We start from the raw sequence: 20755 nt of genomic DNA, 5'->3' as shown, positions 1-20755 counted from the left end.
GGGGTCATATGGTGTTCTATGACCCCTTAGGACACCATATGGTGTCATTAAGGGCGGTTTGGTGTGCTAAGGGGTCATATGGTGTCTTATGACCGTTTATAACACCATATGACCCCTTAGGTATTGCTAGGTGTCATTTTGTGTCATTAGGGGTCATATGATGTCCTATGACCCCTTAGGTGTTGTGAGGGGTCATATTGTGTCCTAACGGGTCATATAGTGTCCTATGACCCCTTAGGACACAATATGGTGTCGTTTGGGATTGTATGGTGTGCTAAGGGGTCATATTGTGTCCTAAAGATTCCTAGGACATCATATAACCTCTCAAGACACCATATGACCCCTTAGATATCGTTAGGGTTCATATTATGTCCTAAGGGGTCATATGGTGTCTCATGGCACCATATGACCCCTTAGGACACCATATCATGTCGTTATGGGTCTTCTTATGTTATAAGGGGTTATATGGTGTTCTAAGGGGTCATTTGGTTTTATATGACCCCTTAGGATACCATATGACACCTTAGGACACCATATGGTGTCGTAAAGGGTCGTATGGTGTTCTAAGGGGTTATATAGTGTTCTATGGGGTCATATGGTTTTGTATGACCCCTTAGGACACTATATAACATTGTTAGGGGTCATATTAGGTCTTAAGGGGTCATATTGTGTCTTATGACCCCTTAGGATACCACATTGTGTTGTTATATGTTGTATGGTATGCTAAAGGGTCATATTTTGTTCTAAAGGTTCCTAGGACATCATATAGCCCCTTAGGACACCATATGACCCCTTAGGTATCGTTAGGGGTCATATTGTGTCGTAAGGAGTCATATGGTGTCTGATGACACCATATGACCCCTTAGGACACCATATCATGTGGTTATGGGTCTTCTTGTGTTCTAAGGTGTCATATGGTGTTATATGACCCATTAGGATACCATATGACCCCTTAGGAAACCATATGGTTTCGTAAAGGGTGGTATGGTGTCACAAGGCGTCGTATGGTGTCCTAAGGGGTCCTATGGTGTCCTATGACCCCTTAAGACACTATATGATGTTGTTAGGGGTCATATTATGTCCTAAGGGGTAATATTATGTCTTATGACCCCTTAAGACACCACATGGTGTCGTTATGGGTCGTATGGTGTTCTAAAAGGTCATATGGTGTTCTATTACCCTCTAAGACACCATATTATGTTGTTATGGGTTGTATAGTCCTCTAAGGGGTCATATGGTGTCCTATGACCCCTTAGGACACCATATAGTGTCATTATGCATCGAATGGTGTCCTAAGAGGTCATATGGTGTTCTATGACCCCTTAGGACACCATATGAATGCTTAGGACACCATATGGTGTCATTAGGGGTCATATTGTGTGCTAAGGGGTCAAATGGTGTCCTATGACCCCTTAAGAGACCACATGGTGTTTTTATGGGTTGTATGGTGTTCTAAGGGGTCATATGGTGTTCTATGACCCTCTAAGATACCATATTATGTTGTTATGGGTTATATGGTCCTCTAAGGGGTCATATGGTGTCCTATGACCCCTTACGACACCATATAGTGTCATTATGTATCGTATGGTGTCCTAAGGGGTCATATGGTGTCATTAGGGGTTGTATGGTGTGCTAAGGGGTCATATGGTGTCCTATGACCCCTTAAAACACCATTTGACCCCCTAGATATTGTTAGGTATCATTTTGTGTTGTTACACATCATATGGTATCCTATGAACCCTTAGGACACAATATGACCCCTTAAGACACCATATAGTGTCATTAGGGGTCATATGGTATCCTATGACCCCTTAGGACACACTATGACCCCTTAGGTGTTGTTAGGGTTCATGTTGTGTCCTAACGGGTCATATGGTGTCCTACAACCCCTTAGGACACCATATGGTGTCATTAGGGGTTGTATGGTGCGCTAAGGGGTCATATTATGTCCTAAAGGTTCCTAGGACATCATATAACCCCTTACGACACCATATGACCCCTTAGGTATCATTAGGGGTCATATTGTGTCCTAAGGGGTCATATGGTGTCTCCTGACACCATATGACCCCTAAGGACACTATATCATGTCATTATGGGTCTTCTTGTGTTATAAGGGGTCATATGGTGTTAGATGACCCCTTAGAACACCATATGGTGTTGTAAGGGATCGTATGGTGTTATAAGGGGTCATATGGTGTCCTATTACGCCTTATGACACTATATGACCCCTTAGGTGTCGTCATGGGTCGTATTGTGTCCTAATTGGTCATATGACATTCTTTGACCCCTTAAGACACCATATGACCCCTTGGGACACTATATGGTGCTATGGGTTGTATGGTGTCCTAAGGGGTCATATGGTGTCCTATAACCCCCTAGGACACAATATGACCCTTTAGGATGCCACATTGTGTCATTAGGGGTTGTATGGTGTCCTAAGGGGTCATTTGGTGTCTTATGACCCCTTAGGACACCATATGGTGTCATTAGGGGTCTTATTGTGTCTTCAGGGGTCATATGGTGTTTTATGACCCCTTATGACACCATATGATCCCTTAGGAGACCATATGGTGTCGTTAGGGGTCATATTGTGTCCTAAGGGGTCATATGATGTTCTATGACCCCTTAGGACATGATATAACCCCTTAGGAGACCATATATACTAATTTTCAAATAAGGAGAGATATAAAGGTGAAGAGAGATGAAGAACTAAAGAGAGGGAAAAGAAATAAAGGATAATGACATAAATAGAGATATAGATATTAAGGAGTATGAAGTGAGAGGGAGAAAAAATAAAGGACAAGGATGGATAGAAAGAGGTAGACATATCTAGATATTGAAAAGGAGAGAGGAAGATAGAGATAAAAAATGAAGATAAAGGGAGAGGGAGGTGAATAGATATAGAGAAAGAGAGAGGTAAGGACAAAGATAAATATGTGAAGAGATGGAGAAAAATGGATAGAGAGGGGTAAAGAGAGAGATAAAAAAAGGAAGAGATAGAGAGATATAAAGGAAGAGAAATATCGATAGATAGAGATATATAGTGCAAGAGAGTGAGAAAGAGAGATAGAGATTATAGATAGGGATGGATAGAGAGGAAGATATAGAGATATATAAAGGCACTATAGAGAAGGATGTGGGAAGAGAGAAAAATATATATGAAGATGGAGTAAATAAAGAGATAAAAGTAGAGAAAGGGAAAGATACTTCAAGAGGGCGATAGAGGAAGAGACAGAGAAGTAGATTAATCATGTATATAGGAATATATATAAAGATAGAGGAACATATAAAAAGAGAGATTGATAGGGAAAGAGATGGAGATGTGAAGATGGAGATAGAGATAGATATGGATACAATGTGATAGAGAGAGTAAGACAAATGGAGGGAGAGATGGAGTGAATAAGTGAGATTTAGAGATAATGGGATATAAATATACATGAAGATAGATCTATAGGGATATAGAGAGAGAGGGGACAAGATAGGGAGAGAAAGGAGGTGATAGAGACAAGTAATATATAAGTATAGGTAGGATAAGGTAAAGTAGGGAGATAAATAGAGAGAAGAGAGATTATTAGAGAGAAATATAGAAGTAAGGAGTGACAATGATGGAGTGTGAGAGGGAGAGATATGAATAGAAAGATGGAGATATATGCAAAGATGCATGTAACTTGGGAATTTATTTATCTACATGGAATGAGAAAATAAGTGACATAAGTAGAGAAGAGATATATATATATATATATATATATATATATATATATATATATATAATATATTATATAAGTATAGATAGACAAGTGATAGATAAAGGATGTGATAGGGAAAAAAATGGGACTTTGTATGCAAAATTTGTGAGTATTTAAAGTTTTAAAATTGAAGGACTAACTTCAAATGATTATAATTAATTTTTGGTCTATAATATCATCAAACTACCTCATCCATCTGATAGGTCTATTAATTACCTTTCCAACGCCTATAAATAATCAAAATTTCGATAAGAAACGCAAAAGTTATGGCCATTTTACTAAACTATATTTTTTATGTTGATAAAATCAGATATCCGATTTGAAAAGTACTATATCACATTAGTGACATCACAAATTGGATATCCGATAATATCGAATATCTGATATTATCGGATATCCAATTTGGTTTGGTATTACCAAACCAAATTCAAATTTCACCTGACCCAAACAAAAAGTCAAAGCAGATTTTGGCGTGTTTGGAAAGGTTGAAAATGCATTTTTTTCTCCATCGGCACTTTTTGGCCCCCCTTGATCTTGCACATACCTATGATAATCCATGCATAATCAGAGAGATCCATCCTTCTTCTTCATGAAGATGACTAGTACACCCCAAGGGGATATGCTAGGACGAATGTGACCCTTCTCTAGGAGTTCCTCAAGCTGCATCTTGAGCTCATTAAGCTCATTTGTGGTCATCCTATAAGGTGTTATTGAAACTGGCTCAAATCCTAGAACAAGGTCTATATGAAATTCAATCTCTCTACGGGGTGGCATCCCAGGTAGCTCTGAAGGAAGCACGTCTGAATATCCCTTAAGTATAGGATGGTCATCAATTGATGTTTCCTTTTCATCCTCTTCCTCTCTATCACTGATAGTAATGGCAAATAGCTGACATCCCTTTCACATACTTCACTTAAGATGCATTGTGGAAATCATACAAAGAGACACGGGTCTTTGAATCCCTATGATTACTATGGGTGAACCCTGATCATCCTCACACTCGATTTCTTTCTGAGGGCAATCCATCTTGGCTCTGTGGGCATAAAGCCAATCCATGCCCAGTACGATGCCATATGATCCAAGTGGTGTAACTCTAAGGTCTACTAGGGTGGTGGTATTGCCAATCTGAAGCTGACATGCCCTAACCTCTTATTCCATTGACACTCTAGCCCTTGAAGCTAACTCCACTTCCCAACTGACACCCTGTCTAGTTGCTACTAGCCCGCAACACTCCACAACCAAAGGAGATATAAAGGAGTCAGTAGCTCTTGAATCAAATAATATAGATACACTGTTACCTCTGATCATACCTACAACCTCAATGACTATGGCCTAGTGCTCTACTTGGCAGTTGTCAACTACTGCAAAGACTATATGGGACCTGCCCATATCTCCAACTATAGGCTTTGATGCTACCATCCTCTGATTCCCTATTATCTGACCCTGAGGACACTCTCTCACCATGTGCCCCATGGCTCCACATGTGAAACAAGCACTGCATGCCTGAAACTAGATGCCTTGAGGCCTAGAAAAAGACTATCCCCCTGTCCTACTAGAACCACTATACCCACCCCTAGAGGACCGTTGAGTCCTCGTCGGAGGTGTGTAAGGAACCTAAGATCGCTGATCTCACCTCTGACCCTAAGACTGCCATTGCGTGGGCTTTGAACCTTGCTAATTCTGTGAAGGCCTCTACCTCTAGTTCTATTGTGACTGTTGCGGAGGAGGGGGTTTGGAGAACCCCTATGTGTTTCTATTATTTTCCTTCCAATGGGGTTTCTGAAATCCATATGTCTGGGGTATAGGGTTTCGGTTCTGGAATCACTCCCTTGTATCCTGTGGCCTGACCTAAATCTCCTTTGCTATCAGTGTCTTCTCCATAGCAACCTGAAGGCTCCCTAGAGTGGACATCCTCATTGGTCCTACTATGTCAGCATTTAGCCCTTTGATGAAATGGTTGACAAGAAGCTTCTCATCTTTCAGGTAGTCCACATATGGCAAGAGCTCGAAGAATTTTCTCTTGTACTGGGTCACTAAGAGACCCTTTTGTTGGAGATCATGGAACTCATCTATCCTATGCTGTCTATAATGCTCTGACAAGTACCTCTCCCTGAACCTCTCTATAAAAATCTCCCATGTGAGAGTATCAGCAACTAAACCACACTTGTATTCCTCCTATCTCCACCATGTGGAGGTCGTTCCTCTCAATAGGTGGACTGCTACATGTGCCTTTAGATTGCTCTCGTAAGAGTGCAATGTAAAGCACCTATCAAGGCTCAAAAACCAAGCCTCAGCTTCTACCCCATCGATAGATCCCCCAAAAGATGGTGGTTGGAGGCGCATAACCTCTTGGATAAGATCCCCTGGTTCTGAAAGTTCTCTCTCATAATACACTGGCTCTGCCACTGGAGGTGGTCCTTGTAGGTGCATAGACTCAGGCTCATTCCCACCCTGACTTTCTACAGGAATAGGAGGTGGACTCCTGCTCTGTTTCCTATCTGTCGATCTATGACTTCCTGAGTTCTGATTTTCAACATGATGATCCTCAACAAGAAACCTATCCTTGACTATAGCAATCAGGTTCTCGAGTGCTTCTAAGATGTTTCGGTTTGGGTCAACTAGTTGTTCAAGAGGAGCCTCTAGGTTCACTTCTGGAACCGATTCCTCCCTATCTACCTCTTTGTGTGCTATGCATACATGCCTAGGACCCCTTCCGTGCTTGTCGCGTAGTCAGAGGCATCCTTAAGAGAAAATAAAATAAAATAAATTAAATAACAAATTTCTTTGGAAAAAAATATTTAATCAATTAAATTTAAATATCCTACGAAATCAATATAATAAAATTAATTAAATAATTAAAGTGAAACGTAATGGAAAAATGTTCCTAGTGTTGGAAACCTTGCTCTGATACCAAAATGTCATGCCCAATCTTTTGGGCACGAAAGGGATAATTTTTTTTTTTAAAACACAACTTAAAACATTAAATTTGCTAACATGTAACGCACTAGCAAGTTTTGTCTTATCTATGTGTGAGTTAAACCTAACCACTAACTCAAGTAAGTGATATTAATTTAAATCAAATGTGGAACATAAAAAGAATTATTTATTATCTCATCGTTTTAAATCAATAAATTAGTTTAGTAAATTAATTGACATAGATGAAATTAATCTTCAGTAACCATTTATTGTTTTTAGGAACTAATTAAATTAGTCGTAGCACTTAGTTTATAAATGTCTATATTTTATTAAAATATGATTACACTAAATCGACTAAAGGGTCAATTAAATTCATAATGAAAATATGTTCTATAAAGCTTAATCTCATCAAATACCTTTATTTAGGTGGACCTATAATATTTCAACTTATTATAAAATTTCTTAAAGATTAAACTTCATAAGTATTTTAATCATCTTATATAAATTTACCCATATGTTTATTATAAACATATATAGATTAAAAGCACTTAATAAAATATTTAATCTAAAACATGCCCTATCCCTTCATATTTTTAAACTCTATACATATTTATATATAAACAAATATGTCTTTATAGTATTAAAATTTGTCCATGCAAAACCCTAAACTGAAAATATATAAATATATTATAAAATGCCCCACATTTTATACTTTCTTCTTTTATTTATTCTACCCTAACCCTACCCAGGCTAGGGTTTTATTTCTCTTTTTTTTTTACAGGCTGTGGTTCACACAGGAGGGCGGTGACTATGGAGGAGGTGGCGGGTTCTCCTCGGCCGCCACTGTGTGTGCACACAATGACAACGGTGCCCACTGTGACCACACAGTGGTGGCGCAAGCACTGCCCACTATGTGTCCACAATACAGATATCATATTTATTTATTTTTTTGATAAAACAAAAAAAAATCTTTTTTTAAAAAAACAAATTGATTTAAATATGCTAATTTAAATCAATGTATTTTTTTTTCTTTTTAAAATCAAATATCATAAAACAGAGATAAAATATTTGATCTTAGATTTATTTTTTGCAATTAAATGATTGACAGCATTCCATAAAATTAAACAACAACTATATAAATAGGATATTGCCTAAATTAAATATACTATTTAACTCTAGGTTTTATTTTTTGCAAATTAAATAAATGACGGAATTTCAATAAATCTAAACAGCAACTATATAAATGACAAAGTTTAATAAGATGTATTCAACAACTATATTAACCTAGATTATTTTAATTAAACTAAGAGACATGCATGAGGAAATAAACTGAACGTTTGATTTCAATGTGACATGCATGCAATCATTAAACTTTTAAGAACAATACAAAACATAATACTCCAGATAAATAATTCATTTTGCAACCAAATAATAATTAATAAAACAATGTATTTCCTTAAGGTGTATTTAAAATACATTATAGTCAACTTTTACAATGGACCTCTCATTTGTATTAAATGAGGACCTTAAAAATAATAGATCATTTCTTTTTGAATATAGATACAACATAGTTTCCCTTTTACATTGCTCCAACTTAAAACAAAAATATTCCATTTTCCAATATCTTTTTTTGCAAACAAATAAATCCAGCAACTCTACTTGTCCTTTTCTTTTCTTTCAACAACCTGTAATTAAATCAAAAGGGCTATGACCATGGAGTGCTCACCTCCATGCCTAGGCTAACTAGTAGCCACCCCCGAGCTTGAAGACCCAAGCCCTAGATAGGATACACACATGCAAACACAACAAGCAGGGGAAAACAATCACAACAACATATTCCCAACCAAGGCTACACTACACCACAAAAGGTGATAATTTTACATGGGTGGTAGTGGACCAAATACCCTGAGGAGACTGCAAGTATGGTAAATACACAAAGCTACATCATGGCAAACAAGATATATCATAAGTATAATAACCCTGCATCCTTATGCCCCACAAGGCGTTCCTGCCTTATTTCCCTCCTTATGACCCCCAAATGCATAAACAAGCCATGCAACAAGGGTCACATATATATCCCTTGAGATCACTCTCACAGTGAGAGCCTCTCACTCGAGGGCTATCAAAATTCTACCACCCATAAGGCCATCCTCTCTCCCAAGAGTAGGAGGTCTTGGTTACTCCCAAAAAATAGAATGCATACAAGAAATAAAAGACATAACGCGTAATAATTTTCACAAAAGAAAATGCAAGAAACTAGACTTTCCTTATAAGAAAATCTTTTCAACATAAACTGCAACATGAAAACAATACAAAGAGAAATTAAACCAACCTTCAACTGCCCAAAGGTATGCTAGTCTAGTTGAGGATGAGCAGCTCGGTTCCACAATCCTTGTTTCTCTACACTTAGCCAAATTCCTATACCAAATCTTTTTCTTTCAAAATTGTCTTGTCTCAAAAAATGGAGAGTGGGTGATTACCTGCAAAATCTCTCATTCTTGCCTAAGAAGACCTTAGTGAGAGTTCTCATAGGTTTCTAAAATTGAAAAAGGAAAAAGGCAAAAAAAGATGAAAAGAGATCTCTCATCAAAACATAAAGTTAACTTGATAACTCAATGATGAACCACTACTACCAAACCGGTACTGAGAGGGGGGGGTGAATTAGTACAAACATCAATATCATCCAAAACCGGTTTGACAACAAATACTCTGAAAGACTAACAAACAGGGATACTAGTAAAATAGAGTGCAACCGGCAACATCTAGTATAGCTCAACCAGTCATGAACCAGTCACTCAATAAGCTTTCCTCTTGGCCCAATACCACAGTATCATTATATTCTCATGCATAAATAAGTAAACTTAACCATCAGATCTTCACAATAGTGAGGTCAATGTGTTTTATAGACAGGCATAAAACATAGAACCTTCATATGCTTAACAGGTAAGACAAAGCATCACAAGACAAAAGCATTTCACATGACACACATATTTTTCACGTGGAAACCCAACTGGGAAAAACCACGGTGGGGATGAATACCCACAAGCTACTTTTTGAACTCTTTAGAAGTCCGCTCTATTAGGAGCCTTGTTTGGTTAAGGATATTACAATAGGTTCTGGTAGGAACCGATCCTGTTAGGGATCACCCAATTAAGGGATACCCGGCTAAGGGTTAAACCTGACAAGGTCACCTTGTTAGAGGATTTCAAGAACTCAATAGCTGAAAGGATCTCCTAAGCTTCTCAAGCTTCTCAGAACTCATTAGCCTCGAGTTACCCAGTTAAGGGATTTGAAACAAGCCAGTTAAGACCACCCGATTTAAGGGATTTTGAATCAAGCTAGTTAAGGCTACCTTGTTAGGGGATTTTACAACTATTGAACTGTTTAGAAATCAACAGGTATTACAATGATCTATTAACAACACTTAATGCTAATGCAGATCCATTTAGGCTCCTCTTTTCCTTCTGCACATTCACTTTGTAGGTATCTCTTCTCTCCTATGGTCTGGCAAGAATCTCGTATCACTTTTCTTGGATAAACACTCACAACTTTTGCCAACAACCTCAGATGGAAACCCAACATTGACCTTATAGGAAACATACAGGTCGGTAGCAAAAACCCTAAACCCTGAACTTGTTATGTTATGCAATTCAAATGGTTCGATCCTGACCGTTGAATCATACTGCATTAAATGCAACAATCTTTAATTGATCTCAAGACATTCTCCATTGTCCATTATCCACCGTTTTCATGGCAGCTGATAACCCATCATGCATTATCACTGTTTGACAGACTTCGCACTTTCTTGAGGTAGACAGGAATAGTCTTCTTCATGCAAGATCCTTCACGTGCATAGAACTTACGTGGCAACATGATCTATCCTCCATCATACTGCTAACTCATCACACAAAGATTACCGATTGAGTCACTTGAGTTGCTCCAACCAGAAACCCTGAAGTGGAAGCTACCTACAACCCGGTAACCATATAGTGCTTCTATGTGTCGGTTCACATAACTACATGCCGGTTCACCTTGAACAAATGTGTTGCTTCACTTTGGCATATAAACTGGTTCATACATATGTTGGTTCTTACCATGTCTCATATTAACATCAATGAAAACATACAATATCATTATGTCTTCATACCAGTTTACATAAGGCTCATGCCAGTTCACATAGTGCCAACAATCTCCCCTTTGGTATTGATGGCAATATACAAAAGATATCTTCTCTACTTCACATCTTCTCCCCATTTCCTATAGATATCTTTTCACTTCACTCTCACTCCTTCTCCCCCTTTGACAACAATGCCAAAGTGGAGGTACAATCATCACTGTCTCATCATGCTCCTCCCCCTGAGGAGTAGCATCCATAAACACACCAATCAAAAAAAGATTTGTCTTTTTAGTACCTGACTGATGTGGAACAATCACTTTTAGTTCACCTCCTGAAGGGGCAATACCCCTAATTCACCTCTCAAATGCACAAATGTTGCCTTTGGGAGAGGCTTGGTGAATATGTCTACTAACTACTCCTTACTGGACACATGCTCCAGTGCAATCTCTTTGTTCTGAACATTTTTCCTTAAGAAATGATACTTAAGCTCAAAATGCTTGGTTCTAGAATATAAAACCAGATTCTTTGATATATTGATAGCACTTGTGTTATCACAAAATATACTTACCAGTTCATGTATAGGGATCTTGAAGCCTTCCAGTACATGCTTCATCCAGATTGCCTAACTGCAGTTCATTAAAGCTGCAACATACTCCGCTTCTGCTGTAAACTGAGAGATGCAACTCTGCTTTTTACTCATCCATGAGACCAGTCTACCATCGAGAAATAATGCACCACCGGTTGTTCTCTTCTGGTCATCCACATTATTGGCCCAATCAGCATCTGTGAATACTTTCAGATTGAAATTATTATTGTATGGGTACCACAATCCATAGTCAATTGTTCCCTTCAGATACCTAAGAATCCGCTTGACTGCACTCAAGTGAGATTCTCTTGGACTCTTCTGGAACCTTGCAGTGATGCCAACTGCATGTGCAATATCTAGTCTGCTATGCACTACATAATGCACCTTACTAATCATTGACCAGTATTCCTTCTCATCAACCAGTATAGAATCATCCTCCTTTGTCAATTTGCAACTGGTCACCATTGGTGTACCAACCGGTTTGCTATCTTCCATGCCAAAAGTCCTCAACACCTCTTTGACATATTTTGACTAAGTGATGAAGATTCCATCATTCATCTACTGGATTTGCAGTCCAATGAAGAACTTAATCTCCCCTACAAGTGACATCTCAAACTCTTTCTTCATTTCATCAGCAAACTCGTGACTCATCTTGTCATCTCCTCCAAATATAATGTCATCAACAAAAACTTCATAGATCAGGATCTGATCTTCTTCAAACTTCAAGTAGATATTGCTATCTTCACTTGTTCTCTCAAATAAAATCTTCACAAGATGGGAATGTAGGCTCTCATACCATGCCCTAGGTGCTTGCTTTAGACCATATAATGCTTTGTGTAGCCTTCATACCATGTCACTATCTCCAGATAGGGTAAACCCATCTGGTTGCTCAATATACACCTCCTCTTCAAGTACACCATTTAGGAATGCAGATTTTACATCCATTTGATATACCTTGAATCTCTTAAAAGTTGCATATGCAAGAAGCATACGTACTCCTTCCAATTTGGCTATAGGAGAAAAGGTTTCCCCATAGTCTTCACCTTCTTCTTGAGCATATCCTTTGCATACCAGTCTGGCTTTATTCCTAATCATTGTGCCATCCACATTCAACTTATTTCTGAACACCCATTTGGTGCCAATGACATTTTTATGCTCTAGTCTGGGTACGAAGGACCATGTACCATTTTTTTCTATCTAGTCAAGTTCTTCTTCCATTGCCTTGATCCAGTCTTCATCTTTATGAGCCTCTTTGAATGACTTGGGCTCAAATTCAGAGATCATACATGAGTTTTCTCTGATCTTTCTTCTGGTAAGGATTCATGCATCCTTATCACCTATGATCTGCTTAGGATCATGATTCAACTTGACATACTAAGGAATGATCTTAACTGGTTCTTCTTTTTCTTCTTCATCCTCATCTTCATCAGTATCAGCATTCACTAGTTTAGGAACACTGTTACTGGTACTAGATTGACTGACAACCGATTCCTAGAAGGTTGCAATCGATTCATTTACAACTTTCTCACTGTCAGTTTCCTTAGTCTTCTCAGAGGATTCATCAACTCTTACATTGATGCTTTCCACAATTCTTTGAGTCCTATTGTTGTAGCACTTGAAAGCTTTACTCTTGGTGGAATATCCTAGAAATTTTCCTTCATCACATTTAGGTTCAAATTTGCCCTAATGTTCACTCCTCTTGATGTAACATTTACTACCAAATACCTTAAAGTAGTTAACCACAGGTGTCTTACCGGTCCAATACTCATAAGGAGTTTTGTCCTTACCCTTTTTGATGAGTACCCGGTTCATAGTGTAGACTCCAGTGCTCACTGCTTCTCTCCAAAAGGTGTGAGCAACCTTTCCTTGGATCAACATAGTTCTAGCTACTTCAACCATAGTCTAGTTATTCCTCTCTACTAGGTCATTCTGCAGTGGAGTCCGGGGGGCAGACAGCTGTCTCTTGATGCCAAATTCTTCACATTACTTGTTGAATTCACTGGAAGTGAATTCCCGTACTTGATCAGTTATGAGACACTTGATCCTTTTACCACTTTCCTTCTCCACTAATGCTCTAAAAGCTTTAAATTTCCCAAAAGCTTCAGACTTGTCTTTCAAGAATGTGACCCACATCATTCTTGAGCAGTCATCAATGAGAATCATGAAGTACCTATCACCTTGCACACTTCTAGTTTTCATAGGACCACATAAATCAGTATGCACAAGATCAAGCAAGTTGTCAGCAGTGAAAGATTTACCTTTAAAAGTTGAGGAAGACATTTTTCCCAATTGATATTCTCTACACAAGGTATTATCCAGTTTGCTCAGCACTGGCAACCCTCTAACTGCCTTGATCTTACTAGCCTTCATAATGTTGTCAAAGTTCACATGATAGAATCTCCTACGCCATATCCAGCTATCATCAAGCTTAGCCATAAGACATGTACTTATATTAGCATTTAGATGACATAGGTTACCTTTAGTCTGCATGCCAGTGGCTACCAATTTTCCATCTTCACCTTTGATTCTGCAAAGTCCATTCTTGAATTGCAGAGTGAGTCCACTGTCATTTAACTGGGCAACACTTACAAGGTTGTGTCTGAGACCATCAACCCAATACACATTGTCAGCACTACTCTTTCCATTCAAGGAGATGGACCCTCTGCCTTTGACCATGCATGGTGCATCATTTCCAAAGCGAAACACACCACCATCATACTCTTCTAATGATAGAAACTTGCTCCGGTCACAATTCATATGGTGAGAGCAGCCACTATCAAAGATCCACTCATTGGAATCATCAAACTGGGAGACAAGAGCCTTCTTGTCTACCACATCTTCCTTTACAACAACGAACACAATGTCTTCATTCTCTTCATCTTCTGATTCCTCATCTGTGACACCTTCATCAACTACCACAAAACAATTTCTCTGGTTTCCTCCTCTGAATTTCTTGAACCTTTCCGGTTTCTCCTTGTTGTGACTAATAGGACAGTTCATAGCAATATGTCCTATCTGGTTACAAGAGAAACATTTCAAAGGAAGCTTACCTTTGTATTTACTAGTCCCTTTTGGAAATCTCCTAGCAAGAAGAGCTTCAAATTCCATCAAAAACTCTTCATCCTTCATTTCTCTATTCTGATTGGTTTCCCCACTAGTGCTAGCCTCTTTTCCTTTTCTAGATGGTATAGCAGAAGCTTTAAAAGCTGATTCTAACTTTTGAACACTACCATCAAAGCTATTCAGTTCATAGGCTGTCAACTTGGCTATGATGGAGTCCAAGGATGCCTTAGACTTGTCTATTGATCTCAGCTCCTGAATAGTAGCAACCCTTATTGCATAGACCACCAACAGATATCTCAAGACATTACTTACCATAGTGGAATCTTCTATTTTTCCACCTGCACTCTTTATTTCTCCCACAACTGTTTTGATTCTTATTCCATACTGCTGAATGGTCTCTCCTTCAACCATTCGCATGTCTTCAAACTTTCCTCTTAGGCTCTCTTTCTTAGCCTGTTTTACATGCTCATCACCACCATAGATGTTTTCAAGAGCATCCCATACCTCTTTGGGATTTGCCTTGTCCTGAACATCAATAAACTCAATGTCAGAAAGACTATTGATGAGGGCTTCCACGACTTGCCCATTTTCTTGTATCTCTCTCTTTTGGTCATTGGTGAGAGTACCAGTACGAACAACATATACATTTTCAACATAACTCCAGTGTTGAACACCCATTCTTTTGATGAATATCTTCATCCCATCCTTCCATATATCAAAGTTTTCCCTGTTGAACTTTGGACCTTCCCTCTTCATCATTTGGCTAGGATCTTTTCCTCAAGCGGTTAAGCTTACAACATAGAGGACCTGGAGTGCTCTGATACCAATTGATAACTCAATGATGAACCACTAGTACCAAACCAGTACTGAGAGGGGGGGGTTAATCAGTACAAACACCAATATCATCCAAAACCGGTTTGACAGCAAATACTCCAAAAGACTAACAAATAGGGATACCAGTAAAATAGAGTGCAACCGATAACATCCAGTATAGCTCAACCAGTCATGAACCAATCACTCAATAAGCTTCCCTCTTGGCCCAATACCATAGTATCATTATATTCTCATGCATAAATAAGTAAACTTAACCATTAGATCTTCACAATAGTGAGTTCAATGTGTTTTATAGACAGGCATAAAACATAGAAACTTCATATGCTTAATAGGTAAGACAAAGCATCACAAGACAAAAGCATTTCACATAAAACACATATTTTTCATGTGGAAACCCAACTGGGAAAAACCACGGTGGGGATGAATATCCACAAGGTTTTGGTAGGAACCGATCCTGTTAGGGATCACCCGCTTAAGGGATACCTAGTTAAGGGTTAAACTCAGTAAGGTCACCTTGTTAGAGGATTTCAAGAACTCAATAGCTGAAAGGCTCTCCTAAGCTTCTCAAGCTTCTCAGAACTCATTAGCCTCAAGTTACCCGGTTAAGGGATTTGAAACAAGCCAGTTAAGACCACCCGATTTAAGGGATTTTGAATCAAGCGAGTTAAGGCTACCCTGTTAGGGGATTTTACAATTGTTGAAGTGGTTAGAAATCAATAGGAATTACAATGATCTATTAACAACACTTAATGCTAATGCAGATCCATTTAGGCTCCTCTTTTCCTTCTGCACATTCACTTTGCAGGTATCTCTTCTCTCCTATGGTCTGGCAAGAATCTCATATCACTTTCCATGGATACACACTCACAACTTTTGCTAGCAACCTCAGATAGAAACCCAACATCGACCTTATAGGAAACATACAGGTTGGTAGCAAAAACCCTAAACCCTAAACCCTAAACCTGTTAGGTTAAGCAATTCAAATGATTCGATCCTGACCGTTGAATCATACTGCATTAAATGCAATAATCTTGAATTGATCTCAAGACATTCTCCATCGTGCATTATCCATCATTTTCATGGCAGCTGATAACCCATCACACATTATCACTGTTTGATAGACTTCGCACTTTCTCGTGGTGGATAGGAATAGTCTTCTTCATGCAAGATCCTTCACGTGCATAGAGCTTATGTGGCAACACGATCTGTCCTCCATCATACTGCTAACTCATCACACGAAGATTACCGATTAAGTCACTTGAGTTTCTCCAGCAGAAAACCCTGAAGTGGAAGCTACCTACAACCCAGTAACCATATAGTGCTTCCATGTGCCAGTTCACATAGCTACATGTCGGTTCACCTTGTACAAATGTGCCGCTTCACTTTGGCATATAAACCAGTTCATACATATGTCGATTCTTCTCTCTTCACCTATCACATGTGCCAGTCCTTACCATGTCTCATATTGACATCAATGACAACATACAATATCATTATGTCTTCATGCCAGTTTACATAAGGCTCATGCTAGTTCACATAATGCCAACATAACTAACCTAGATGATGCCTTCTAAATTCAATTTTCGCATATCTTAGAAAATCCACTTGTTAGGGTGACTAAACAATCATATGGGAGTTGTCACATGCCTAAAATTACTCCTAACCCTTAGGTATACCTTATGGGCTTTAGGAAACACCTTTAAACTACCCCTAGGAGTCCATTTAACCCCTTTTAAACCCATCTAAAGTTAACTTTCGGGTCAAACCTAAGTTGACCACCCTAAAAGTTCTCTACCCAAGGAAAATATAGAACCGCATTAAATTATTTGAAAAAGATATGGTTAAAACAACTCCCTCCAAGAGACAATTCAAAAATCAAGACATAAATCAACACATGTGTCAAGTGACACAATAAAAATACTTTTACAAAGTTACACATGAAATTTTGTCTCTTGTTGGATTTACACAATTTAGTAAATTCAATTTAACACACATGCCACATTCACTTTCATAAATAAAATACGATACAAATGGGGTGTTGTCCCTCCAAATAGACAAACCCTAGTTTTACGAACATACATAGGTCTAGGTTTGGTTCTCTATAATGTTTCCATGGTCACATGGATAATTTTCCCGTGCATCTCAATTACACATTAGTAATTCCAAATAACCTCATATAATATAAAACACATGAATAAGAATACACATCAAACACTTCACATACAAATTTACATTTAAACAAATCAATATATCTTATACCCAAATAAATCCACATAAGCATTTATCATAATCCACATAATTTTTATCCATACATAAAACATGCATTCCTATTTCTATCATCATAGTAAAGTCCTACAATTCCAATAATGACATACATCATCACAAAGTAATCCTATTCTAGAATCATGCATAGAAATGAAGCATCAATATATATCAATGTTATCCAGATCATGAAATCATATAAGTTCCAAATCCATAATGTATAAAAATAAAGCAACCATAATAGTCTCAACATGAAAAATATTGAAATGCTAGGACGAGTTGGGGTAGGCCTCACACTATCCTAGGAATTATCTGAAAATATGATTAGCACTCCTCTTTAAAAAGTAGTTGGAGCATTACACAACCCAAAAGGAAAAATAAAATATGCATATGTTCCCCAAGGGCAAGTAAATGTAGTCTTTTCCTGATCCTCAGGAGCAATTTGAATCTAGTTATAGCCACTATATCCATCCAAGAATGAAAAGTATCGCTTCCCTACTAAGGAATCTAATACCTAATCCACAAATGATATCGAAAGATGATCCTTCCTAGTTGCTGAGTTCAAAGCTCTGTAATATACACATAACTGTCATTTACCTACTTTCTTTGGAACTATGACTAGAGGCAACACCCACTGACTATCTGATGTAGGCTAGATAAATCTATTATTTAATAATTTATATAGTTCATCTTTAAGTATCTCCTTTAATGCAAGATTGATTCTTCTCTATGGTTGGCTAAGCGGTCTATAGTCCTCTTTAATATAAAAATGGTGGGTACAAATTATAGGATCAATTCCTTGCATATCTTTGTAATCCCATGCAAAATCCTGTTGATGAGATTTGAGCAATTCAATCAGTGGTAGCCTTTGACTCTCTTTGAGTTGATTGTTGATATTCAAATATTTATTTGGATCAAATTCCACTTTGACAGTAAGATCAACCTGTCACCTCAGAAAGAAGAGAAGTACAAACTTCCTATGGAAAAAGGGTATGTCATATGTCAGTGGTCGCAAGAATATCCTATGCCATAATATTTGATGTTAACTCTTACGATTGCTGCTCCAGATTATACTGATTTGCTAGAATTATAGAAAGGATAGAATTGTCATCTTGGAGTTATATGAATGATTCTATATTAATCATTATAATATGATTGATAGAGTTGACATCCTCCTCTAATTCTTCCCCCATGTTAGGCCATACAACTTTTTCTTGATCAAGTTGGGGCTGAGAAGGTGAATACAGAGCCAAATTTTTAGTAGTATTTCCATCAGAAATAGTCATGTCCCCTGATCAACATCCAATATATGCATTGGTTGTAGCAAGCCAAGGTCTCCCTAAGATAACTGGATATTTCCCCAATGTAGCTTTAGGAGAGAAGATCATAAAATATGTCAGATATTCTCAGGAGTGTAAAGTAACGACAACATCTTTAATCATACCATCAGGTTGAACCGTGGAATTGTTAACAAGTTTCAGGACCATAGGTGTAGGCCTAAGACTGGTTATGTTAAGTTTTTTAATAATGTCTCTTGTCATTACATTGATGGCTACTCCTAAATCTATTAAGGCATTCTTTATCTAGGTGTCATTGATGACTATTTTCACAATAGGACTACCAAGGTCAGAATATTTAGGAATTGAAACTTTTCCAAATATATTATCATCTAGTTGACCCATTACATGCACTGTTCGTAGATCCTTTTTCTTCCTGTTAGGTTTCTTTAAACATGCCTCTTTAATTGTCTTACCATAGATAGGGACATCCCTGAAATAATAGAATCTTAACATATATGTGTTTCAGTTGATCAATGATATCAAAATTTATATCCTCTTGCTAAGGAATCTCTTCAGCTTGCAACCTTTAAGGAAATGGGGGTATTTGCTGACTCTAAGATATTTGGGTTGCTTGGCTAGATATTTCATTTTCCTTTTGTATTTCAGTTATAACTAGAGGGGATGGGCTAGGAGAAGTTGTCCTAGATCTAAGGTGAATATCACTTATAGAAAGGGAATAAGTTGGGTATCGATTAAGATCAGCTAAATAAACTTGTTGTTTCTTTTGAGGTTTTCTATTAGGATTTGGTATGGGTTGAGTGGGCATCTATGGGAGTTTAGGTGGAATGATATTAGCAGTAGGAGGGGGAATTATAAAAGGCTGCTAAGGCTATTGTTGAGGTTGTTGATAACTAGAAGACTGATTCGTCCATTGCTAACCTACTCTCCATTTAGGAGTAGGTTGCCAATTCCCTTGGAATGATTTCCATGGTCCCTGAGATTGAGACCAATTTCCTTGTGGGTGCTACCACTATGGAGTGTGATTGGGAAAATTTTTCCCTTTCCCTTGAGAATTATACTAATTTTGATAATTTCCAAAATTTTGAGCATATGGAGGTTGCCATTGATTATTTTGTGCATAGGAATTTCCACTATAACCAAAAAATAAAAGTGGATTAGGAGGCATACCTTGTCTTGGAAAAATTGGCCTTCTTTGAAAAAAATAGAAGACTTGTTCATCATCTCCTTATACTATCTTGAAATTAAGAACTTCAAGATTTTCAGCCATCTTACATCTACAGTTTCTTTTCTTTTGTCTACAATGTGGACAGAATTCTGCAAGCATTGCATCAACTTCCTCATGCTTCTTCTTATCTTTAAGTGTTTCTACCTGAGTAGCCATATTGTTTATAATATCCTCTTTAAAATCCTTTAAAAGTTGTCTGAGCTCCATTCGCAAAACTCCATTACTGGATGTTGATGAAGAAATTCTCGGCTTGAAACGCCTACTCTTCTTAGAAGAAGATCTGGAATACTTCTGACAAATTTGACCAATATCATTCTATGTTGCTTGTGTTATATCACCACCTTCCATAAGGTCTAAATAATTTGTGCATTCGTCACTGATTCCCCTTAGAAATATCAACTTAAGAGAAGCTTCATTTAAAGTACTATGCTTGGACTTCTTGACACTGAACATAAATCTCTCCAGATAATCTTCTAGACTCACATCCTCCTTATCTGTCATTCTAAAAATATCATCCCCATGGTGGTCAGTCCCTCTACAATAATCTTTATATTTCACATGAAATAACCTTTTCATTTCATCCCATGTAGTGATTGTACTACTCCCTAGACTCATAAACCATCTCAAAGTTGATTCTTTTAAAGTGGCAGTAAATATTTTGAGTCTATGGGCATCTATAGTATAATCATAACTCCTATAGAGGAC

The sequence above is a fragment of the Cryptomeria japonica genome, chromosome 2, assembly GCF_030272615.1.
Source record: "Cryptomeria japonica chromosome 2, Sugi_1.0, whole genome shotgun sequence".
NCBI classification, from domain to species: domain Eukaryota; kingdom Viridiplantae; phylum Streptophyta; class Pinopsida; order Cupressales; family Cupressaceae; genus Cryptomeria; species Cryptomeria japonica.
This window is presented reverse-complemented; position numbering follows the sequence as displayed.